Below are 26,783 nucleotides of genomic sequence, written 5' to 3' on the forward strand. Positions count from 1 at the left end.
AAAGAATCGAACTCTTAAGTAGAACCGTGACAGATCCAGTGCAATAAAATAGGTTCTCCGACTGCCTCAAAGGTAACATGCACGGCTCAACGTCCTTTTGAAATACAACACTTCATCTTTTATCTCACCATTTCATCAAAAAGAAAAGAATCATCTCCAGCATTTTACATCACTCACCTAACCCAAAGATCCACCCTGACCGCACCCCAACCTCATGGCTCCCCAATTTCTCCGTCTGCCCACTACCTGGTCCGCAGCTTCACTAGTCCTAAGCCTCCCCGCCTCCGCTCCCCAAGTGCCCAGAGCCCCAGACCCCAGTCCCCGACCTCCCGCCCCAGGATCCCCACATCCACCGCCTCGGCTCCCGCCCAATCCCGGAGCCCGGCTGGGTGGAGCCCGCGGGTGGGCGCCGTGGTCAGGGTGGGGCCCGCCCCTCCCCACCCGCGGGCTGGCCGGGAGGGGGAGGGGGTCGCGAAGCCTCACCTACAGCTCCGCCCCTCCCCGGGGGCGCGTCGCCCAGCCCAGCCCGGGCCGTGAGCAAGAAGCTGGGCAGGAAAGGCGAAAGCCTCAGCGCTAGCGACACGGGGGAAGCTCTGGGTCCCGCGCGACTTCCGCGCTGCCGCCGCCGCCGTCGCGCCCGTCTCACCCTTCTCAGGGCTGCCGCTGCTGCTGCTGCTGCCGCCGCTGCCGCCCGGGCGCCGCCGCCGCCACTACCGCCGCCACCGCCACTACCGCCGCCGCCGCCGCCGCCACAGCACGGCCCGGGCGCCCGCGACGTCACCGCGCCCCGCCCCCTGCGCGAGACACCTAGCCCCGCCCCCAGCCCCGCCGCGGGCGCAGCGCGCCTCCCCGGGCTCCCGGCCCGGCTGCCTCCCTTTCCCTCAGCCTCCCGGGAGCGTGACGCGGCGGCCGGGGGGCCTCCGGGCGCCTTCCGGGGCACGCGGGTGAGGAACTGGGAAGCGGGGGAAATTCGGCGCCGCGGCGGTCGATCAGCACCGAAACCGAGCGAGGGGCGCGGAGCGGCCGTGCGTACACACACGCGTACCCACTCACACACACGACCCCTGCGGTCCGGGAGGGGAGAGCCGGGGTCGGCTCCGCGAGCGCGGGGCGGCGCTTGTCTCTTCCCGCTTGCCGTAGGAAGTGGACGCTGGAAGCCCGAGGAGCCGCGTCGCGTCTTCCCGAAGCTAAGTGGCGCCCCGCCCCCTTCTTCCCGTGGCCCGTTACCCGCGCCCGGGGCCGCCCAGCGCCGCGGGACCAGCGCGGGGACCGACCGTGGCTGCTTGGGGCACACTTTGTTCCACCAAAGCTGGTTTTTTGCCCCTTAGCTTGACGGAACGTGGCCGCGAAATGAGCGGTCGTCTGACCTGAGACTCGCGGGGCTGCGCACACGGGCATCGCCGAGGACCCCAGCAATGGACGTCGTGTTCTGTGGTGATCCGGCCCGGACGCGGGGAGCCTGGGCGGAAATTAGTGTCCCGGTTCCGACCCTGCGCGGTGCCCGACGCGGCTTCGGGAGCTGTGTATTTGGCCTCCGACAGCTAGGCGAGTCGGCGGGCGGCTGGGGCCTGGAGCAACCCGGTTTTCTCGTGCAGACTTGCAGCGGGTTTGGGTTTTGTTTTTTTTGTTTTGTTTTTTTTTTTTTGGAACCATGCAGAGGGTAGCTACGGCCATTAATTTAAGGATGTAGATAAGCTTATCTCTAAATCAAGAAAGTAAGAATGGTGTGAATTATATTTATTCCCAGCCTTCCAGTGTTTATTAAAATAATTCTCGGTGTCCTTAAAAGGAGTTAAAAGCCATCATTTTACTCCTACTCACCTCCGCCACCGTAATTAACCACTGCCTCATAATCCCACTAACAAATTCCAGTCGCTCCTCTGCGTTCACATGCATTCACTCACCCGTTTCTACTGTTTTTCATCCTGCCCGGACTCTCTAATTGTTCCCTCCCAGGATCGACATGCACTTGGATCATTGCAGATCCTGGGCCTGCTGTCATCTCTCCCTTCAGTACTTCCCACATACGACTACCAACTGTTAGACGATGTGCTGCCAGACCAGCATTTCATTTCCTGGACATCCGGCTATTTACCCAGGAAAAGTCATCCTTTGACTTTTCTCATCTGACTCGTGATCTGCCCATCTTGTTACTCCCTAGCAGTGTGGTAAGGTAAGAGAAAATTGAACTGAGAGTCAATAGATCTTTCTGTTCTCATTCTCCCACTGTCTACTTGTGTGGCCTCAGGCAAATCATTCTACTTGTGGTCTTACTTAACTGTAAAGTGAGGTTTGAAGTCGGTGTCTGAGATACATCGTGTCCTTAAAATACGTGGATCTGGAGAGTTAAGTTGCTGAGCGCTATGTGATACACAGAAATACTGTCCTAACACAGATTCAGATTTTTATTTTTTATTTTTTGCCACCACACTGGCAACAAATATTATTTTCCTACCCTGCTCCAGAGATCTTTTTTAAAACCTACATTTAGGATTTTTTGTTAAAGCTAGCTACCCAAGCACATGTATTTACTGCCTCTTCTTCTTGAGACCCCATAAAATGATGATAAATAAAAATGATACAAAATAGAAAAGGAGAAGGGGGGCATCGGAAGATAATTGTTTTTCAATTCGACATGTGAAAAGTAAGTATGGTCTGACAAAATAAAATGAAGAAAACCATAAGGTGGAATGGGTGTAGAGGGTGCTGCAGGAAGAAAGGGGGGCCTGTCAGCCCAGAACTGCTTTAGGGAGACCGAGATTTGGAGATACCTACAAGACAGAGCGAGAGTGAGAAGCAGGATTGAGAACAGGGAGACTAAATAAAGGTCTATATGAGGAAGAACGGAACTCTCCCTCTGTTTCAGATACAATATCTAGGCATTTATCCCAGGCTAAAATTAAGTATTCTGATAATCTGGGGAGATTTGGGCTAACTGAGTATTGAATGGCCTAAGAGTAAAGCATTCTTTATCCCAGCACAATAGCTGATTTCCTACCCACCCACTGTAAAGTGAAGTTGGGCAAGTTGGCAGGAACTTCCTGCTGTGGTTTGGATGTGGTATTTTTGTCTCGACCACATCTATGTTGAAATTTGATTACCAGTGTGATAGTATTGAGACGTGGGTCCTGGTGGGAGGTGTGTGGGTCATGGGGGCAGATTCTTCATGAAGGACTTGGTGTCATTCTTACAGTAGTGAGTTCCCACACTGGCAACACTACATTGGTTATCAGGAGAATGGATTTGCTCCTTCGAGAGTGGCTTGTTGTAAAGCCAGGACTCACCTCGGGTTTGATTTCTCTTTGTATGTGCACAGACACTTTTCCTTGACCTTCTCCGCCATGTTTTGATGCAGCACGAAAACCCTCACCAGAACTGAGCAGATGCTGGTGCCTTGCTTCTTGAACAGCCTGCAGAATTGTGAGCTAAATAAACCCATTTTCTTTATAAATTACCCAGCCGCAGGCATGCCTTTATAGCAACATAAAATAGACTAAGACACCTCCCAAGTTCACAAGACTCCCCATCAGCATTCCAACTGCCTCATCTTATGTATGAACAGACAACTAAGCGTTATTAGATTTTTAAGAGAAGTCTCCAACATGGAGTGTGGGGGAGATAAACAGAAACCTCAGAGAATGTAGAAAGGAAAACCTAATTAGTATAGTAGCATACTCAGATGAAGTAACAATCCAAGGTTTAAAAGTAGATCTTGAAATTTAAAATAAATTGCCAAATTATAAATTTAATTAAAATATTGAAAGATAAAATCACTGAACTTTTAAAGAAAATAGAAGGAGCCTGGGCAACATAGTGAGACCCTGTCTCTGTGAAAACTGTTTTAAAACTTAACCGGGTCTGGTGATGTGCACATGACGTCCTGGAGGACACCCCAGCTACTCAGGAGGCCGGGGTGGGAGTATTGCCTGATCCTGGGCGGTCAAGGGAGCCGTGAGCCAGGATGGTGGTGCTGCACCCCGGCCTGGGTTACAGAGCAAGAGACCTGACTTCAAAAAAGAAAAGAAAAAGAAAATAGGGCCGGGTGCAGTGGCTCGCGCCTGTAATCCCGACACGTTAGGAGCCTGCACCCCAGTCTGGGTGACGGAGCAAGAGACCTTATTTCAAAAAAGAAAATAGGGCTCGGTGCTGTGGCTCACGTACGCAATCCCAACACTTTAGGAGGCCAAGGCAGGCAGATCATTTGAGACCAGGAGTTCAAGACTAGCCTGGGCAACATGGCAAAACCCTGTCTCTACAAAAAAAAAAAAAAAAAATACAAAAATAAGCCAAGTGTGGTGGTGTATGCCTGTAATCCCAGCTACTCAGGTGAATGAGGTGGGAGGATGGCCTAAGCCCAGGAGGCAGAGGTTGCAAGCTTGCAGTGAGCTGAAATAACACCACTGCACTCCAGCCTGGGCAACAGAGCCAGACCCTGTCTCAGTAAAAAAAAAAAAAAAAAAAAAACAGAATAAATATACAAAGAGGTGGAAATTGTGAGAGAAAATAAGATAAAGAATCAATTCAACAGGACTAATATTATGTGAGAAAGAGAAAACAAAGTAAATGAAGGACAGAAAATTATTGAAAAAAATAATGCAAGAAAATTTCCTAGAACTGAAAGAATCCACTACTACAGAACTAAAAGAAAAAAAAAAATTCAACCATGCGAAATGTTTGAACTCTAAATGTAAAGAAGATTCTAAGTTTCCAAAGAGGAAAAAAAGGAGCTCATAAAAGAACAAAAATCAAACTGGCAGGCCAGGCATGGTGGCTCACGCCTGTAATCCCAGCACTTTGAGAGGCTGAGGCGGGTGGATCACGATGTCAGGAGTTTAAGACCAGCCTGGCCAACATGGTGAAACCTCGTCTCTACTAAAAATACAAAAATTAGCCTGGCATGGTAGCAGGCGCCTGTAATCCCAGCTACTCAGGAGCCAAGGCAGGAGAATCGCTTGAACCTGGGAGGCGGAGGTTTCAGTGAGCTGAGATTGTGCCATTGCACTCTAGCCTGGACAATGAGCAAAACTCCGTCTCAGAAAATAAAAATAAATTTAAAAAAAGAGTTACTTAAAGGTGTGCTCGAGCGAAATGAGGAGGAAATCAGGGTATCTGACAACATCCAGTAATCACTAGATACAACTCAGGAAAACAGTAAAGGGAAGTCCCAGGAGCTAAGTTGGATTGGAACAAAAGGAGAGGAGTTCTGAGAGAGAGAACTCCTGGAAAAGAGAAAATTAAACAGAACAATTAGTTACTATGATTAAAAAAAAAAAAAAAAGCTGCTGCTTTTAAGGGTTTCAACTTTTACACCCAACCTATTACTGAAGCATAGATAGTCTTGCTATCGTTAAAACAGTTTAGGCCAGGCACAGTAGCTCACATCTGTAATCCCAACACTTTTGGAGGCCGAGACAGGAAGATCACTTGAGGACAGGAGTCAGAGACCACCCCAGGCAACACAGCAAGACCCTGTCTCTACAAAAAAAATTAAAAATTAGCTGAGAATGGTGGCACACACCTACAGTCCTTAGCTTCTTGGGAGGCTAAGGCAGGAGGATCCCTTGAGCCCAGGAGTTCAAGGCTGCAATGCACTATAATGGTACCACTCTCCAGCCTGGGCAACAGAGTGAGACCCTGTCTCGAAAGTAAAAGCAGGCTGGATGTGATAGCTCACCCTGTAATTCCAGCACTTTGGGATGCAGAAGGATTGCTTGAGCCCAGGAATTCAAAGCCAACCTGGGCAACATAAGGAGACCCTGCCTCTATTTTAAAAACAAGGCCAGGTCTGGTGGCTCAAACCTGTAATCCCAGCACTTTGCGAGGCCGAGGCAGGTGGATCACCTGAGGTCGGGAATTCAAGACCAGCCTGACCAACATGGAGAAACCCCATCTCTACTAAAAATACAAAATTAGCCGGATGTGGTGGCACATGCCTGTAATCTCAGCTACTCGGGAGGCTGAGGCAGGAGAATCACTTGAACCTGGGAGGCAGAGGTTGCAGTGAGCCGAGATTGCGCCATTGTACTCCATCCTGGGCGAGAAGAGTGAAACTCCATCTCAAAAAAAAAAAAAAAAAGGCCGGGTATGTTAGCTCAGGCCTATAATCCAGCACTTTGGGAGGCTGAGGCGGGTGGATCACCAGGTTAGGAGTTCAAGACCAGCCTGCCCAAGATAGTGAAATACAAAAATCAGTCGGGCATGGTGGTGGGTACCTGTAATCCTAACTACTCGGAGGCTGAGGCAGGAGAATCGCTTGAACCCGGGAGCTGGAGGTTGCAGTGAGCCAAAACTGTGCCATTGCACTCTAGCCTGGGCGATACAGCAAGACTCCATCTCCAAATAAATAAATAAATAAATTTTTTAAAAAAGTGGTGCTTGAACAATTGTATATCACATGCAAAAGAATGAAGTTGAACCCATACGTCACATATGAAAATCAGTTCAAAATTAATCAAAGACCTAAATGTAAAGCTAAAGCTAAAATACTCATAGAAGAAAATATAGTTATAAATCTTCATGACTTTGGATTAGGTAATAGTTTCTTAGCTGTGAGACCAAAGGACAAGTAACAAAAGAAAAAAATTGAGACCAGATGCAGTGGCTTCATGCCTGTAATCTCAGCACATTGGTGGGGCCAAGGCAGGAGGATCACTTGAGCCCAGGATTCAAGACCAGCCTGGGCAACATAAAGAGATGCCCCATGTCTGCAAAAAATTTAAAAGATTAGCTGGGCGTGTTGGCACGCACCTGTAATCCTAGCTACTTGTGAGGTTGATACAGAAGGATTCCTCGAGCCCAGCAGATCAAGGCTGTAGTGAACCATGATTGTGCCACTGTACTTTATGCCTGGGTGACAGACCAAGATCCTGTCTCCAAAAAAAATTAATTGGACTTCATCAAAATATAAAACTTCTGTGTTGGCTGGGCGCGGTGGCTCATGCCTGTAATCCCAGCACTTTGGAAGGCCAAGGCAGGCGGATCATGAGGTCAGGAGATCGAGACCATCCTGGCTAACATGGTGAAACCCCGTCTCTACTAAAAATACAACAAATTAGCCGGGTGTGGCTAGGCGTGGTGGCTCACACCTGTACTCCCAGCACTTTGGGAGGCCAAGGCGGGTGGATCACGAATTCAGGAGATCGAGACCATCCTGCCTAACACAGTGAAACCCCGTCTCTGCTGAAAACTACAAAAAATTAGCCGACCGTGGCGGTGGGCGCCTGTAGTCCCAGCTACTCTGGAGGCTGATGCAGAGAATGGTGTGAACCCGGGAGGCGGAGCATGCGGTGAGCCGAGATTGGGCCACTGCACTCCAGCCTGGGTGACAGAGCGAGACTCTATCTCAAAATAAAGTAAAATAAAATAAAATAAGCTGGGCGTGGTGGTGGGCAAGACTCCATTTCAAAATACATATATATATATATATGTTTGTGTGTGTGTGTTATTCAGCCTTAAAAAAGAAGGAAATTCTGACATGCTACATGTCAGACATTACACCAAGTAAAATATGCCAATCATGAAAGTATAGATATGATTATATTAATATGAGGTACCTAAAGTCAAATTTATAGAGACAGGACCAGGCACGGTGGCTCACACATGTAATCCTAGCAGTTTGGGAGCCTGAGGCAGGTGGATCACCTGAGGTCAGGAGTTCAAGACCAGCCTGGCCAATATGGCGAAACCCCATCTCTACTAACAATACAAAAAAATTAGCTGGGCGTGGTGGCAGGCACCTGTAATCCCAGCTACTCGGGAGGCTGAGGCAGGAAAATTGCTTGAACCTGGGAGGCGGAGGTTGCAGTGAGCCGAGATTGCCCGACTTGACTCCAGCCTGGGCAAAAGGGCGAAGCTCTGTCTCAAAAAAAAAAAAAAAAAAAAAACATAGAGACAGAAATAATAATGGTGGCTGCCAGAGGATGGGGGAGGAGGAAGAGGGAGTGTTTAATGGGTACAGAGTTTCGGTTTGGGAAGAAGAACCATTTCTGGTGAAGATAAGGGTGATGGCTGCAGATGATTGTGAATGTACTTAATGCCACAGAACTATACACTAAAAAATAGTTAAAGTAGTGTTATGTTATTTACATTTTACCACAATAAATAGATATTTTAAAACTTGTCTGCATCCATTACACTGTTAAAGACTGAATTATGTTCCTCCAAAATTCATATGTTGAAGCCCTAACTCGCAGTGTGACTATATTTGGAGATGAGGCCCTAAAGAGGTAATGAAAGTTAAATAAGTCATAAGAATGGTATCTAACCCATTAGGACTGGTGTCCTTATAAGAAGAGGAAGAGATACCAGGGACACACATCAGATAAAAGGTCGTGTGAGGATCCAAGAAGATTTGGCCGGCCGGGTGTGGTGGCTCATGCCTGTAATCCCAGCACTTTGGGAGGCCAAGGCAGGTGGATCGCCTGAGGTCAGGAGTTCAAGACCAGCCTGGCCAACGTGGAGAAACCGTGTCTTTACTAAAAATACAAAAATTAGCTGGGCATTGTGGTGGGCACCTGTATTCCCAGCTACTCAAGAGGCTGGGACAGGAGAATCATCACTTGAATCTGGGAGGCAGAGGTTCCAGTGAGCCGAGACTGCGCCATTGCTCTCCAGCCTGGGCGACAAGGAAAGCTCCGTCTCAAAAAAAAAAAAAAGAAAAGATATGGCCATCTGCAAGCCTGGGAGAAGGGCTTCAGGAAAAAAAACTTGCTAATACCTTGATCTTGGACTTCCAGGTTCCACAACTGTGGCAAATAAATTTCTGTTGTTTAAACCACCCAAGCTGTATTATTTTGTTATGGTATCCTTAGCAGAATAATGTAGATTTTTATACCAAGAAGTGGAGTGCTGCTCTAATAAATGCTTTCTAAATGTGGAAGTAACTCAGGAACTGGATCATGGGTAGAGAGTGAAAGAGTTTTGAGGTGCATGCTAGAAAAAGCCTAGATTGAGCTGTGTACAGCTGCTCACATCTGTAATCTCAGCACTGTGAGAGGCTGAGGCGGGCAGATTACTTGAAATCAAGAGTTCAAGACCAGCCTGGCCAACATGGGAAACCTTGTCTCCACTAAAAATACAAAAATGATCCGGGCCTGGTGGCACACACCTGTAACCCCAACTACTCGGGAGGCTGAGGCAGGAGAATCACTTGAACCCAGGAAGTGGAGGTTGCAGTGAGCCACGATCACACTGCTGCACTCCAGCCTGCATGACGGAGTGAGACTCTGTCTCAAAACAGAACAAAAATTAGCAGGCATGGCGGTGCACACCTGTAGTGCTAGCTCCTCAGGGCAGGGGGTTTGTAGGGGGCGGAGCTGAGGTGGGAGGATCACTTGAGCCTGGGAGGTCCAGGCTGAATGAGCCATGATCCCACCACTGCACTCCAGCCTGTGTGACAGAACAGGACCCTGTCTCCCCCCGCAAAAAATAAATAAATAAAAAGTCTAGATTGTGTTGAAGAGATTGTTGGTAGGAGTAAGAAATAAAGGTGATTCTGGTGAGGTCTCAGATGGAAATTAGGAACACATTTTTGGGAAGTGCAGGAAAGGCCATCCTTTCTTCCACAAAGAATTTGGCCAAATGATGTTCTAGTGTTTTGTGGAAAGTGCAGCTTCAGAGTGATAAATTTGGTTATTTAGCTGAGGAGATTTCTAATCAAACTGTTGAAGGTATGGCCTAGCTTCTTGTAGTTGCTTTAGTAAAATGTGGGAAGAAAGATAAACTGAGGGAATTAGTAAGCAAAAACAGAACTTGAAGCTTTGAAAAATTCTCAGCATTTCATAGAGATTATAGGTGCAATTTACAGATTTATTCAGCTTTCTCAGCACAAACCAGGAAGAGAGATGAGATTATGCCAGCATAAACACTGTCATCTTGGACTACAGGGGACACAGATAGGGCAGAAGGAAGGAAGGCTGTCGTACTTCTGGGATCCTAAGGGGTGAGGCAGCAGAGTTATCTGGCTGTGAACACACGTTACCCTTGAAGAAAAGGCAAGACTGATCCCAAAGGAGATTTATTTAGCAACGGGGCTGCCATTCGAACTGCAGGCCCAGAGGATACAGATCTGGGGAGCTAAGATGTCTCCTCAGTTCGAGAGAGTCCAGCTGCTGCCATCCAGTGCCTCAGAGGCATGGCTGCTACCCAGGACCGATAGGGCCAACGTGGTGATGCTGCCTCCCCAATGGCCCTAGAAGGCAAGCCTACTAATCCATCGGGCCAGGAGGGCAGAGTGCCAAGCCAGAGACAATTCTTGAGCCTTAAAGTTCAACAGAATTTGTCTTTATAGGTTTATTTTATTTATTGAGACAGAGTCTCACTCTGTTGCCCAGGCTAGAGTGCAGTGGCTCAATTTCAGCTCACTGCAACCTCCGCCTCCAGGGTTCAAGCATTTATCTTGCCTCAGCCTCCTGAGTAGCTGAGATTACAGGCACGCACCACCATGCCTGGCTAAAGTCTTACAGGTTCTGAACTTGCTTGGGACTCATGTCCCTGTCTTCTTTCCAGTTTTTGCCTTTGGAATGGGAATGTCTGTTCTATGCTTGTCCCACTATTATACTCAGGAAGTACATAACTGGCCTGATTTCATACATTCACAGCCAGAAAGGAACTTTGCCACAGAATGACCCATATCTCAAGTCTCACCCACACCTGATTTAGATAATATTTATTTTGGGTTTTTATTATTGTGGTGGTGGTGGTTGTGGTGGTTGTTGTTTTGAGACGGTCACACTCTGTCGCCCAGGCTGGAGTGCAGTGGCACAATCTTGACTCACTGGAAACTCCGCCTCCCTGGCTCGAGTGATCCTCCCCCCTCAGCCTCCCGAGTAGCTAGGACTACAGCCACTAACTCCCACACCTGGCTGATTTTTTTTTTTTTTTTTTTTTTTTGCTAGAGATGGGGTTTCACCATGTTGCCCAGGCTGGTCTTGAACTGCTGACCTCAAGCTGTCTGCCCACCTTAGCCTCCCAGAATGCTCAGATTACAAGTGTGAACTACCGCACCTGGCTATGATTTACATGATATTTAAATGAGCCTTTGGACTTAGAGTTGATGCTGAAATGAGTTAAGACTTTTGCGACTGTCGGGATCAGGGTAAATGCATTTTATATGTAAGAAGGACATGAATTTTGGGTGTCCAGAGGATAGAATATTATGGATTGAATTGTGTTCCCCCAAAACTCATGTTGAAGTCCTGATCCCCAGTGAGGTCATACCCAGTCTGTGGTATTTTGGTAAGGCAGCCCTGGCCGACTAATATAGACACTGTCAAGAAAATGAAAAGGCACCTGGGCGCAGTGGCATGGTGGCACATGCCTGTACTGCCAGCTGCTCAAGAGGCTGAAGCGAGAGAATTGCTTGAACCCAGGAGGCGGAGGTTGCAGTGAACCTGTCGCCCAGGCTGGAGTGCAGTGGCGCAGTCTCGGCTCACTGCAACCTCCACCTCACGGGTTCAAGCAATTTTCCTTGCCTCAGCCTCCCTTGTAGATGGGATTACAGGTGCCCGCCACCAAGCCCAGCAAATTTTTGCATATTTAATAGAGACGGGGTTTCTTTTCTTTTTTTTCTTTTTTTTTTTTTTTTTTGAGACGGAGTCTTGCTGTGTTGCCCAGGCTGGAGTGCAGTGGCGCAATCTCGGCTCACTGCAACCTCCACCTCACGGGTTCAAGCAGTTTTCCTTGCCTCAGCCTCCCAAGTAGCTGGGACTACTACAGGCGCCCGCCACCACACCCGGCTAATTTTTTGCATTTTTAGTAGAGACAGGGTTTCACCGTGCTAGCCAGGATGGTCTCAATCTTCTGACCTCATGATCCACCTGCCTCGGCCTCCCAAAGTGCTGGGATTACAGGCGTGAGCCACCACACCTGGCCCTGAGACGGGGTTTCATCGTGTTGGCCAGGCTGCTCTTGAACTCTTGACCTCGTGATCCACCCGACTCAGCTGGGATGCCCAAAGTGCTGGGATTACAGGCGTGAGCCACCATGCCCGGCAGTAGACTATATAAATAACTCTTAAAACTGAACAACAAAAAGGCAGCCCCATTTAAAAATGGGTAAAGAATCTGAAGAGATATTTTTCCAAAGATATATAAATAGCCTAAAAGCACATTGAAAAGATGCTCAACATCATAACTCAATAAGGAAATGCAAATCAAAACCACAATGACCAGCCTGGGCATTGTAGCAAAGCCCCATCTCTATAAGAAAATACAAAAATTAGGTGTGGTGGCACATGCCTGTAGTCCCAGCTATTTCAGAGGCTGAGGTGGAAGGATCCCTTGAGCCACGGAGATCGAGGCTGCAGTATGCTGAAATTGCGCCACTGCACTCCAGCCTGGGTGGCAGATTGAGACCCTGTCTCAAAAAAAAAAAAAAAAAAAAAATGAGGTATCACATCACACCCACTATGATGACTAAAATCAAAAACATTGATAATAACAAGTATTGGTAAGGGTGTGAAGAATTGGAACTTGGCTGAGTGCAGTGGCTCACCACTGTAATGCCAGCACTTTGGGAGGCTGAGGCGGGTTGATCACTTGAGGTCAGGAGTTCGAGACCAGCCTGGCCAACATGGTGGAACCCCATCTCTACTAAAAACTAGGCGGGTGTGTTGGTGGGTGCCTGTAGTCCCAGCTACTCGGGAGGCTGAGATAGGAGAATCACTTGAACCCAGGAGGCAGAGGTTGCAGTGAGCTGAGATCGTGCAGCCTGGGTGACAGAGCGAGACTCCATCTCAAAAACAAAGAATTGGAACTCATACATTGATTGCTGAGGAGAATGTAAAATTATGTAGCCACTTTGTAAAACAATCTGCTAGTCCCTTGAAAAGTTAAATGTGGAGTTACCATATGATCCAGCAATTCTATGGCTAGGTGTATAGCCAACAAAATGGAAAACACATGTCCACACACAAACTTACATGTGAATGTTGTAGCAGCATTACTCATAATAGCTAGACAATTAAAAAGTCATGAATAAATTACAAAAAAGACTAATTTTTTTTTTTTTTTTTTGAGACAGAGTCTTGCTCTGTCACCCAGGCTGGAGTGCAGTGGTGCAATCTGGGCTCACTGCAAGCTCCGCCTCCTGGATTCACATCATTCTCCTGCCTCAGCCTCCCAAGTAACTGGGACTACAGGTGCCGCCACCGTGCCCCGTTAATTTTTTGTATTTTTAGTAGAGATGGGGTTTCACCGTGTTAGCCAGGATAGTCTCGATCTCCTGACCTCATGATCTGCCCACCTTGACCTCCCAAAGTGCTAGGTTTATAGGCGTGAGCCACTGCGCCTGGCCAAGATCTGCCATAATAAAGTACTGGAGACTGGGTGGCTTAAATAACAGAAATTTATTTTCTCACAGCTTCGGAGGCTAGAAGGACCAAGATCGGGTGCTGGAAATTTGGTTTATTGTGAGGCCTCTCTTCCTGCTTGCAGATAGCCACCTTCTCACTGTGTCCTTACGTGGCGTATTCTCTGTGTATGCACAGAGAGAGAGAGAGAGAGAGAGAGAGAGAGCGCATGTGCTCTGGTGTCTCTTCTTCTGACAAGGACACCAGTCCTATCTGATAAGAGCCCCATGGTTAATTATGACCTCAATTAACCTTTTTTTTTTTTTTTCCTTTTCGTGAGATACAGTCTCACTCTGTTGCCCAGGCTGGAGTGCAATAGCACGATCTCGGCTCACTGCAACCTCCACCTCCCAGGTTCAAGTGATTCTTATGCTTCAGCCTCCCAAGTAGCTGGGATTACAGGCACTCATCACCACGCCATGCTAATTCTTTGTATTTTTAGTAGAGACGGGGTTTCACCATGTTGCCCAGGTTGTTCTCGAACTCCTAAGCTCAGGCAATCCACCCACCTCAGCCTCCTGAAGTGCTAGGATTACAGGCGTGAGCCACCATGCCTGGCCACATCATTAAACCTTACTTACCTCTTTAAGGCCCTTCTCCAAATACAGGCACATTGGGGGTTAGGGCTAAAATCTATAAATTTGGGGTGAGCACAATTTCAGTTCATAACAATTAACCTGTGGGGGTGGGTGGAATGGATGGGAATGGTAATGAGATTTCCCTGAGCACAGCTTTTTTTTAAAGTTTTACATTTTGAATCATATGCATGGTTTATATCTCTATCTATCCATCTATCTATCTATCTATCTATCTATCTATATATATATATATATATATATATTTTTTTTTTTTTAAGAGACGGAGTCTAGCTCTGTTGCCCAGGCTGGAATGCAGTGGTGCAATCTCAGCTCATTGCAACCTCTGCCTCACAGGTTCAAGCAATTCTCCTGCCTCAGCCTCCCAAGTAGTTTGGATTAAAGGCGTGCACCACCACCTCCTGGGTTCCAGCAATTCTCCTCCCTCAGCCTTCTGAGTAGCTGCGACTACAGGTGCACGCCACCATGCCCAGCTAATTTCTTTTGTAATTTAGTGGAGACAGGGTTTCACCGTGTTGCCCAGACTGGTCTCGAACTCCTGAGCTCAGGCAATCCGCCCGCCTTGGGCTCCCAAAGTGCTAGGATTATGGGCCTGAGCCACCTCGTCCTGCCGGTTTATATATTTTTAAGAACTTAATTCAAAAATGATGAAGCAAATGAACCTAGTTATATAAAATTGATACTATAGCCACACTGAAAAAATTTTAATTCAGGTTACATTTGAACATAGTATTCTGACTGCACCTCCTTAAATGTATATAGTTTAAGAACTACAAACGGCCGGGCGCGGTGGCTCATGCCTGTAATTCCAGCACTTTGGGGGGCCAAGGCAGATGGATCACAAGGTCAGGAGTTCGAGACCAACCTGACCAACATGGTGAAACCTTGTGTCTACTAAAACTATTAAAAAAAAAAAAAATTAGCCAGGCCTGGTGGCAGGCGCCTGTAATCTCAGCTACTTGCGAGGCTGAGGCAGGAGAATTGCTTGAACCCGGGAGGTGGAGGTTGCAGTGAATCGAGATTGCTCCACTGCACTCCAGCCTGGGCGACAGTGCAAGACTCGGTCTCAAAAAAAAACTATAAACAAATTCTGAAAGTTACTTAGATTTTGTTGGTGGTGACATCAAAGGTATAGTAATTATAACTATTTTGTCTTTATTGTAAGGTAGAGCAAATGGGTAAACATATTGATGTTATTATGAGAAATAAGAAATTCAAATATGGAATGCGGGAAGGTGAAGAAGACCCCTGTAGTGTTGGATTGAGTTCAAAGTTATCAGTGTGAACTCATGATTTTTTCCCCCACTTCTGTCCACTGAAAGGTCTAGAAGCAAATAAATTCCAGTAGCAATGAGCACGTCCAGCATTGAGATCTTGCAAGGTAACAGATTAGCCTGCAGTTTCATGGCTACTGACAGTTTCAGTGGATGCTGACAGAAGAATCTTGCATTAGAGACCGAGGATAGTTTATCACTCACAGCAGCAGCAGTAGTCAAGCATCATCATTTTCTTGTGCCGATTTCCTAAGCCCCAGTTCCTACAAGTTGATACGGTGAACAACAGATACATGCTGTGGTTGAATTATAGGAGAGGAATCCCAAACTTAGGGAGCCCAAATCTTGTGGTGTTTTGTTTTGAGACAGAGTCTCACTTTGTCCCAGGCTGGAGTGCATTGGCACGATCACTGCCCCCTGCAGCCTCAGCCTTCTGTATTCAGGTGATCCTCCTGCCTCAGCCTCCCAAGCAGCTGGGACTACAGGTGCGCACCACAACACCCAACTATTTTCTTTTTTTTGTATTTTTTTGTAGACACAGGGTTTCACCATGTTGCCAAGGCTGGTCTCGAACTTCTGAGTTCAAGGAATCCACCCACCTTGCCCCCCAAAATCGTGGGATTATAGGCCCGTGTGTGTGTGTGTTTTTTCTAAGACGGAGTTTCACTCTTGTTGCCCAGGCTGGAGTGCAAAATGGCACGATCTCGGTTCACGTCTACCTCCGCCTCCCAAGTTCAAGCGATTCTCCTGCCTCAGCCTCCTGAGTAGCTGGGATTACAGGCGTGTGCCACCATGCCTGGCTAATTTTTGTATTTTCAGTAGAGACAGGGTTTCACCATTTTGGCCAGGCTGGTCTCGAACTCCTGACCTCAAGTGATCCGCCCGGCTTGGCCTCCCAAAGTGCTGGGATTACAGGCGTGAGCCACCACACCCAGCGGCCCCTGTCTTTCTAATGTGCTGCAGACAACCCTGCCTGGCCTTTCTCTTAGAGAGACATTGCCATCATTATACTGGATCATAAACACACCTGCCCTCAAGGGAGACATTGTCTCTAGCTTCCAAGCTGTTCACTGTCTAAATGTCTGTGGAAAGGTAATCTGGAACAAAAGGACAGTTGGTGCCTCTGCTCACAGGGATTGAAGGAACACGAGAGCATGGGGAACTGTACCTCAGTAGCCAATCTGTGGGACATTCTATAAGACAACTGGCCTGGAATCATTAAAAATATCAGTCAGTGTCAATGTCACTGTCATTGTAGCAAATGTCAGTGTTCTGCCCGTGTTCACTCAACTTGATCATTTCAGTGTCCCATTCACAGCTGATGTCCCACTCATAGGGTTTGCATTTCTTTGTTCAAGGGCTTTTTCCCTAAACCCAGATCTAAGGCAGAGAATTAATACCCTCCCAGGAGCAACCCTCAGCTAGTGACTGATGAAAGTCAGTGTACAAATATTCCAGCTCCCTCGCCCTCTGAGTGAGAAAACTCCGAAATACATGGTTACACTAGTTCCCTGAGCTCCCCAACACTCCCAAAGCAGTGTTCAGTGGTGACTGGCTTGATAACAGACGCCACTGTCTGCTTTCTTTCCCTGAATCACTTCCCCATTACCTACTGGTGGTGTTAGAGTGGGTAATAGGCAGATATAAGCAGGATAGGGCCCCAGAGAATGTCAGACAACTCTCAGGTCACTGCCAGGCAAACATCTGGTGAAAGGGAAGGGGAAATGTTCCTAATAAACAGGAGACATCTTGAGCTTGTGGGCAACAACTTCTTGGTAAGAACTTCAAATGGTGGAGTTGGACCTTCCTCAGGGGACGTGGCCAGGCAAGCACAGTGAGGTGCAAAATGGCAGAGTTTGATGCATATGTGACCTTCCTCTGGGGGCACCAGACCAATAAGGGAAAACTGCCCTAAGAGAGCATGCACATAACTTAAGTATGGCACGTGTGCCCCTCCCAAATACTAGCAAGACATTGCACATGCAGCAATTAGCCAACAGCCTGCCGAGAGGGAGGGACAAGAGGGAGAGATGGGGGGAAAAGATCAGAAAATAGCAAATCTGTAAGAGTCCTGAGCCAGCAATCAGGCAGAGTACTCAATCTTTGAGTTTTGCCTGCTTGGTTCTTTGCAAATGTGGTTTTCTTTGCTTCGATGAACTCTTGTTTCTGCCTTAAATCTACTTGTCTCAGCCAAATTCATTATCCCAATAAGACAAGGATTGAGGACTGTGGAGCCAACCCAGACTCGCCACGGCGAACAGTGTTTCCTGGGGTTGCCTCCCAGATTGTGCTCGAACCCTTGTCTCAGAGTTGACTACTGTAAGAACCCCAGATGAGACAGTCTGCGAGTAGAAATGTCAGATAATGCAGTTAGATATGAATCTGAAATTCAGAGGAGAGGCTCATGCAATTTGTGAGTCATCATCAAAAAGATGTCATTTGTTCGGTTATCTACTGCAGGACGACAGATTACCCTAAAATTTAGTGGCTGAAAACAACTATATTTTACTGTAGCTTACAATTTTGTGGACTGGGAATTAGAGCCTGTGCCATCTGGGCAACTCTTCTGTTCCCCGTGGCATCACCTGAGGTCACTCCATGGTATTCAGCTACCAGACGAACTCATCTGGAGTACCCAAGTACTCATTCATGCTCATATCTGGCGCCTTGGCAGGGATGACTGGAAGCCTGGGCTCAGCTGGGACTGCCAACCGTAGTACCTACAGACGGCCTCTTCAGCTTCTTAAATGGCTGCTCAGAGCTACCGAGAGACAGGAAGTAGAAGCTCCTAGTTTCTTAAGACCCAGAAATGGTACAATTTCATTCCTGCCATTGGTCAAAGCAGTCACAGAGCCTTCCAAGAGGAAACACAGACTCTCATTTCTCACTGGGAAGTATGTCAAAGAGTTTGGGGCTTTCTTTTTTTTTTTGAGACGGAGTCTTGCTCTGTCGCCCAGGCTGGAGTGCAGTGGCAAGATCTCTGCTCACTGCAAGCTCTACCTCCAGATTCAAGCAATTCTCCTGCCTTGGCCTCCCGAGTAGCTGGGATTACAGGCATGTGCCACCACATCCAGCTAATTTTTTTGTATTTTTGGTAGAGACGAGGTTTCACCATATTGGCCAGGCTGGTCTCGAACTCCTGACCTTGTGATTCACCCGCCTCAGCCTCCCAAAGTGCTGGGATTACAGACGTGAGCCAGTGTGCCCAGCCCTGGGGCTATCTTTAATCCACTACAACATTGCAAAGCTGTGGGCCAGGATGAGATCGCCGAAGTTGTGAATGTGGATTAAAAGTCCAAGCACTGGAGCTTTCAATGTTTAGAGACCAATGAAAGAGCCAGCAACAGAGACTCAGAACTATATCATATTCTGCTGCTGAGCCAATAAGATGATAATGATGACTAAGAATTGACAGTGGCTTTAGTGATGTAGACAGTTGGGGACCTTGACAAGAACAGTTTACTGGGAGTGCTTGAGTTGAAAGTTTGATTGGTTCAAGAGAGAATGGAATGGGTGGAAAGATAGTTTGTGAGTGCTAGCAATTATTTAGAGAATTTCTGCTATAAGTGGGAGCAGGAGGATGTATCAGGAGCTAATGGGAGAAATGAGGTCAACATTATTCCTGTGTAGCTTTCTTTTATGCCCAAATCCACTGGATATTACCCACTTCTGGTCACTTCTGGTTTGGGATGTATAGGTGAAGGAATAGTTTTGGATCCTCCTGTATTACCTGTTTTATTTGCGTAAGTGGACAATAACTAAACTTGTTTTAAATATCTCTTAAAGCATTTTAAATTCAAAATTAGAGGAACATGAGAGTGGTTTTTAGTCATTGTTTAGCCATATACAATATTGTCTTACCCTCTGCATTTGAAGTTTTTGATACCTCATAAATGTTTGTATTGTGTAGTTGAACAAGAATTTGCCACATGAAGGTTTATAGTTGTAGTTTTATGTCAAGTTCTTTGTGGTAGCCCCGTCTCGTCTTTATCCCCCACCTGGAATTATCTACAGTAGTTCTAAGACCTCCCCCCCCCCGCCCACAGTGGATGCTTGAAACCATGGATAGTACCAAACCCTGTATATATATTATGTTTTTCCTATACACACATACCTATGATGTTTAATTTCTAAATTAGGCAGAGTAAGAGATTAGCAACAACTAATAATGAAATAGAACGGTTATAACAATATACTATAATAAAAGTTACATGAATGTGTTTTCTCCCTCTCAAAATATCTTACTGTACTCACCTGTCTTACTGTACTCACGGTTGTCTGTGGGTGACTGAAACTGCACATAAGGCAGGGGACTACCGTAACCACAGGTATTGGAAGGCAGTACAGCAGGGTAGTTAGGGTCAGGACTGTGGAGTAAGACTGCCTAGGTTCATACTACGATGTAAACTCTCCATGCCTCAATTTTCTTATCTAATGTGGAGATAATAACAGTAACTCACTTGTAAAGTTGTTATAAGGATTAAATGAGAAAATACATGTGAAATGCTTAGAGTAGCACAGATGGTCACTTAGTGCATAGTGAGTACTTGAGGTTAGTTAACAATAGTAACTGAGCAGTGAATCGGGCGGGAATGCTTTCAGCAGCAAGGAGGAGGATACTGATTCACAGTGGCTGCAACAAGAAGCCTTTATTTCGCTCACAGAGCAGGCACTGCAGAGGTGGGCAGTTGCTGAACCTGGTTCCTTTCTGCAGCTCCATGGCTCTGAGTTGGCCACTCTTCAGTTCCCTTGGCCTTCCCCTGTTGTTCGCCACACCACCAATCATCACATTCTCAAAGGCGTTCAAGGCAGAAAGCTGGGAACAAGGAAGGGCAGAGAGTTTCTCTTCATGAGCCTCCCTCTTATTAGAGAAGAAAAAAACCTGCCTTTTATGTGTTCTTTTGTCTTGTTTTCATGACTGTCTTCATTTGAGAAAAGTCCTCAGGCAAAGAAATGGAGGTGCTGGCAGTTGGAGATCAGGCTGTCCATAGTGCACTGATGTGGCACAGGCAAGGAATATGGCCAAGGAACCAATTTGCTGCTACTGCTGTCTAACAGGCATTGGAAGTCTTATGCATTCAAAAATAAACTTCTGATTTCTACTCCCAAACCTGCTCTTCCCACATCTTCCCCATCTCAGTAGATGGCAACTCTGTTTGTCCAGTTACTCAGACCAAATATTAGAGTCCTCCTTAATTTCCTCTCTCTCACGCTTCACATTCAGTTTATTAATAAATCCTGTTGACAGCCTGGGCAATATGGCAAGAATCCATCTCACAAAATAAATAAATATGCCAAGTGTGGTGGTGCGTGCCTGTGGTCCCCAGTTACTCGAGAAGCTGAGGCAGAGGATCAGTTGAGCCCAAGAGTGGAGGCTACAGAGAGCTATGATCACACCACTGCACTCTAGCCTGGGCGACAGCGAGACCACATTTCTTAAAAAAAAAAAAAAAAAAAGGAGGACCGGGTGTGGTGGCTCATGCCTGTAATCCCAACATTTTGGGAGGTCAAGGCGGACAGATCACTTGAGCCCAGGGGTTTGAGATCAGTCTGCATAACATGGTGAGACCCCTGTCTCTACAAAAATACAAAATTTAGCTGGGCATGGTGGCACATGCCTGTAGTCCCAGCTACTCGGGAGGCCGGGGCAGGAGGATCTCTTGAGCCTGGGAGGTGGATATTGCAGTGAGCCGAGATCGTACCACTGCACTCCAGCCTGGGTGACAGAGCCAGACTGTGTCTTTAAAAAAAAAAAAAAAAAAAATCCTATCAGATCTACCTTCAGATTATGTCCAAAATTCAACCACTTTCATCACCTATATCATTACTACACTGACCCAATCCACCAACATTTCTTGCCTGTATTATTTAAAGTTTCTGTCCGGGCGCGGTGGCCCACGCCTGTAATCCCAGCACTTTGGAAGGCCGAGGAGGGCGGATCATGAGGTCAGGAGATCAAGACCAGCCTGGCTAACATGGTGAAACCCCGTCTCTACTAAAATACAAAAAAATTAGCCGGGCATGGTGGCAGGCGCCTGTAGTCCCAGCTACTCGGGAGGCTGAGGAAGGAGAATGGCGTGAACCCAGGAGGCAGAGCTTACAGTGAGCTAAGATTGCACCACTGCACTCCAACCTGGGTGACAGAGCGAGACTCTGTCTCAAAAAAAAAAAAAAATTCCTAACTGGTTTTTGTGTTTTCTTCCCCTTTCCCCCATTGATTTAAAAGCTAGATTATATTCTGTCACTTTCTTGCACAAAATTCTCCGATGGCTTCAAGTCTCACTCAGAGTAAAATCCAAATTCTTAGGATGGCCTATAATGTCCTACAAAATTTGTCCCCTCATTGACTCTTTGACCTCATCTGCTAGTCTCCTAGCTCATTCTGCTCCAGTTGCCCCAATTTCCCTACTGTTCCCCCAACCGTGCCAGGTGTGCCCCCACCTCAGAGGCACAGTTTTCTGCCAGGTTGCCTCAAGGCTTGCTTCCTTACTTCCTTCAGGTCTCAGATGTCACCATCCCTGAGCCTTCCCTGGTGTCCCTATATGAAACAGCCATTTCCTCATGCACTTTCTGTCCCCATATCCTGTTTTATTTTTCTCCACCTGGTATACTATATATGTATTTATATATATATACACACACACACACACATATATATATATGCTATGCTTGCTTATTTTCAGTCTCCCCCGCTGAAATATAAGTTCCATGAGAGAAAAGACTTTCTTGTATTACCTGTTTCACCCCTAGTGCTTGGAACGTAATAGGCACTTGAAAAACATTTGCTGAATGAATACATAAATAAACAATATTGAGTATTAGGGTTGCCTCAAGATTTGTGCTTATTCCTTCCATAGTATGTGATTAATTCCCCCCTACCTACTCCCAAAATGAGATTATTGAATCAAAAGGTAAAGGTGGTTTTAGCTTTTAATAAAAATTACCAAATAGCTTTCAAAAACAAAGCAATTACGTAGAGAGTATCATATGAGTTACATGATGTTCTTGTTAAGCATTGTACTTATAAACTTTTTCACGAATTTTATAGGAAAGACTAGCAAAATGTATTATTTTTCCATATTTATTTACAACCAATAATAGTACTTTTGAATAAATAATGTAATTTTTTTTAAGTATTTAAAAAACTAAAATCTTATGCAAAGGCTTACTCAGGTTTATTCACCTTTTTGGCTGTGATCTGACCATGGCTGCCTGTAACCAAAGGTGAACTTACTAACCCCACTCTGCACACTGCTGCTTATTTTCCTCCGTTAAGTGCAATACCTGCCTCCCCAGTTCACAATTCTAAGTCCTATATATTAGCTTATCTTTATATCTTAGTTATATAATTCTCACAGTAGAGGAAAACGCAGTCTTTTCTGGCTCAATGACTGTTTAAAAAAAAAAAAATACCATGCCCTTTCCCACAGTGTTTTCTGTATCCTCTAATAATATGAAAAAAAAGCAAAAGGTTGATTAAATGAACATTTATATTGGTTGCATCATAGTCACCCCAAAGGAAATATTAGGCCCCAATGAAAGTAAAGACATACAGGTTCCTTTTCTTCTCCAACCAAAGGAGCTTGCTGCTCAGATTTCAAAATCTATATTTTGCAGATAGGTTATCTATATTTTATCTTTATTAAATATAAATACAGATAGGTTATCTATATTTTATCTATATTATATTTTGCAGATAGGTTATCTATATTTTATCTTTGCGTATGCAATGATAGGTTATCTATATTTTATCTTTGCATATGCAATGATAAAATTCCATGGAAAAAAATGGTGACATATGCACATAAATCCACTTCTATATACATACACTTTGACTCTTAGAAACAGCTACTATATAACAATCAAGTATCGATTTATTGCCTGTCTCTGTCTCTCTGTACGTATATATTTGGTTCAAAGTCTCAGCAAGGGATGTACCTGGCTTTGGTTATTGATGAGAAAAGTACTTAATATAATGTTCAGTTTGCTATGATACCCTACTCAAAATAGCTCAGTTGTCAGTTCACTTTCTTCAGATACTTCCTTGTCTCATGAACCACCTACTGACTCCCAAATGCCATTCCGAATAACCATTTGGAACCACCTCCTCCCAAATGCCCTCTCCCAGCTGCCTTTCTAAATCCATGTTTCACTGTCCTAATTTCTTACTGTTCTTTCCAGTTGTCATTTTAAGACATTATCTTTGCCAAACACCATTCCTAATAGGCCAAACTTTCAAACTGAAAAAAGAATCTTAGGAAGTCTTTTGGTAAAAAGAACTATTCCTTTATTTTTGGTTATTAGTATTTTGTTTTTTATTTTAAACTATGGATAGCTTCTTGACTGCCAAAGATTGTGCTACATAAAAATCCAGTAACCACCCTCATCAGCAAAATGAGATAATGAAACAATCCCAAAAAGAATGTGACTAGGACTAAATTATGACTTTTTTTTTTTTTTTTTGAGACAAAGGCTTATTCTGTTGCCCAAGCTGGAGTGCAGTGGTGCCATCTTGACTTCCTGCAACCTCTGCCTCCTGGGTTCAAGCAATTCTCCTGCCTCAGCACTCCCCTGCACCACCCAGGTAGCTGGGATTACGGGCACCCGCCACCACACCCAGCTAGTTTTTGTATTTTTAGTAGAGCCGAGGTTTCGCCATGTTGTACAGGCTGGTCTCAAACTCCTGACCTCAGGTGATCCGCCCACCTCGGCCTCCCAAAATGCTGGGATTACAGGCATGAGCCACTGCACCCGGCCCTAAATTATGATTATATCACCAGAAATGCAGTGGGATGGATATATGGAGACAATGTGTCTCACTTCACACTGACGCAAAGTCTGTCAACAGAACGGAAGCAAGAATTCCTGAATTAAGTTATCACCAGTATATATAGAATGCTGTCTGATAAACCTCTTTACATAGTTTCTTCATTTTACTTTTCCCAGATTTTGTACTTCACTCTTAATATCGTACACACACACGAAAATCTTTTTTTTTTAAGAGTCAGGATCTTGCTCTGTTGCCCAGGCTGGAGCGCAGTGGTGTGATCATAGCTCCCTGCAGCCTCACCTCCTGGGCTCAAGAGATCCTCCCGCCTCAGCCTCCCATGTAGCTGGGACTGCAGGAGCATGACAGCATGCCCGGCTAATCTTTAAATTTTATTTTTGTAGAGACAAGGGCTCCCTATGTTGCCCAGGCTGGTCTCAAACTTTTGGGCTCAAGTGATCCTCCTCCCTCAGCCTCCCAAGGTGTTGGAATTTCAGGCTTGAGCCACCATGCCTAGCCTAAAATTCTTATAATAAAAACAACTGTGGTCAAGTGCAATAAATTGTGATTACATATATAATAAAATAAGTAAAATGTCTTTCATATAATTTATATGACAAATATAATTAGTGCAGCCCCACCAAAGTCTCATCTAAATAAAATTATTGACTATTATACTTTTGGTATGAATCAGTTCTCATTGTGAGAATGTTAAATAATTCTTTGACTGGTATTCCTGGGATGCAAATATATATAGTTGTTCCTCAGTATCTGTGGTGGATTGGTTCCGGCACCCCCTTCCAAAACCAAAATCTGCAGATACAGTTACTGATATGAAATGGCATAGTATTTGCATATAAACTACATACATCCTCCTGTATACTTTAAATCACCTCTAGATTATTGTGATATCTAATACAAAGTAAATGCTATGTATATTGTTATACTGTCTTGTTTAGGGAATAATGCCAAGAAAAAAAAAGTCTATACATGTTCAGTACAGATGCAGCCATCCATTTTCTTGTCCAAATATTTTTATCTCCAGTTGGTTGAATCCATGGATGCAGAAGCCACGGATACGGAGAGCTGACTCTGTGTGTGTGTGTGTGTGTGTGTGTGTGTGTGTGTGTGTGTATACACTCACCAATTCTTTATTTATTCAACAAATATTTATTGAATTTCTACTATGTGTGAAGCATAGTTCACGATCCTGGGGATATAGTGGACAAGCTCCTTGCCTTATTGAGCTCACACTCCTGTGGGGAAGGGCAGGTTAGGGCCTGCTCAGATCTTTGCTGGGCATGCACACAGCCCTATGCATACGCTGCTTTGTAGATTCCCAGAATGAGCTGAAGCTTTTCAAAGCTCCTAGGGACATACCATCCTCTGGCTTTTCCTTTTGAGCTTTAGGTTAGCCTCTTGTTTGCCCTAATATCACCCACTACTCAGGCAGGAATGAAGTCAAAAAATTGCCTTGAAATATTTTCAATAAACGCCTCTGGAGAAAAGGATTTTTATTTTTTTAGCCCTGGATAAGATCCTAGTTAGGTTAAGTAAAGGCAGCCTTGCAAGTGGGGTCTTCCAGGGAAGCACCAGACAAACGAATAACGACAGTACCGTGAGAATGAAGCTTTGAAGGTGTTCTAACCCCATTCTGCCTTATCCAGTGGCTGCCAGGTTCCTGGGGTCACCAGGATTGTGGACTGTTGGTTTCCAAGACTGCCAGGGAGCTGGAGAAAGGGGGATGGAAATAGGATAGTTCAAATGCCACAAACCTCTTTGTTTTTATTAAGATTCAACCGTTTGTCTTGATAAATGTGTCCCAGATTGCTGCAAGCAAGCCTCTGGTTAATTTCCAGAGTCCTGATAATACTAACAATTTTTGTCAGTTTTCTACTTGCTTTTATGGAGGAAAGAATTGTGGGAGTTTCTTACCCCGTCATTTTCACTGCTAACATTCATAGGCATGACTCTTATAAACTTAATGTAATGGAATGAAATGGAAAAGGCATAAAATAATACATTGGGCATAATTCCATGAATATAAAGCTCAAAAATAGGCCTGACACAGTGGCTAACACCAGTAATCCCAGCACTTTGGGAGTCCGAGGTGGGAGGACTGCTTGAGCCCAGGCTGGAGAGCAGAGGCGCCATCTCAGCTCACTGCAACCTCCCCTTCCTGAGCTCAGGTGATCCTCCCACCTCAGCCTCTCAAATAGCTGGGACTACAGATGTGCGCCACCACACCCAGCCTCAAAAAATTTTTTTAAATTAGCTGAGCGTGGTGGCATGCACCTGTAGTCACAGCTACTCAAGAGGTTGAGGAGGGAGGATGGCTGGAGCCAGGGAGGCAGAGGTTGCAGGAAACTGAGTCATGCCACTGCATTCCAGCCTGGGTGACAGATCCAGACCCTGTCTCAGGAAAATAAATAAATAGATAAATAAATAAGGCATGCAAACATACTCGAATATCTGTCTTAAAAAATGTCTTCCGGCCGGGCGCGGTGGCTCAAGCCTGTAATCCCAGCACTTTGGGAGGCCGAGACGGGTGGATCACGAGGCCAGGAGATCGAGACCATCCTGGCTAACACGGTGAAACCCCGTCTCTACTAAGAAATACAAAAATCTAGCCGGGCAAGGTGGCGGGCGCCTGTAGTCCCAGCTACTCGGGAGGCTGAGGCAGGAGAATGGCGTGAACCCAGGAGGTGGAGCTTGCAGTGAGCTGAGATCCGGCCACTGCACTCCAGCCTGGGCAAGAGAGCGAGACTCCGTCTCAAAAAAAAAAAAAAAAAAAAAAA

General features: G+C 45.7%; 1 protein-coding gene across 1 annotated transcript in view; it reads left to right on the top strand.

Moving 5' to 3' along the window:
- Positions 1–1,944: 1,944 nt before the first annotated feature.
- The window catches only part of RAD52 (RAD52 homolog, DNA repair protein), an 88,766-nt gene continuing 63,927 nt past the window's right edge, over positions 1,945–26,783 (top strand). The window contains exon 1 of the mRNA XM_025401997.1: positions 1,945–2,173. The gene's annotated coding sequence lies outside the window, so the exon portion shown is untranslated. The remainder of the gene's footprint in view (positions 2,174–26,783) is intronic.

Source organism: Theropithecus gelada, chromosome 11, assembly GCF_003255815.1.
Source record: "Theropithecus gelada isolate Dixy chromosome 11, Tgel_1.0, whole genome shotgun sequence".
In the NCBI taxonomy this organism is placed as follows: Eukaryota; Metazoa; Chordata; class Mammalia; order Primates; family Cercopithecidae; genus Theropithecus; species Theropithecus gelada.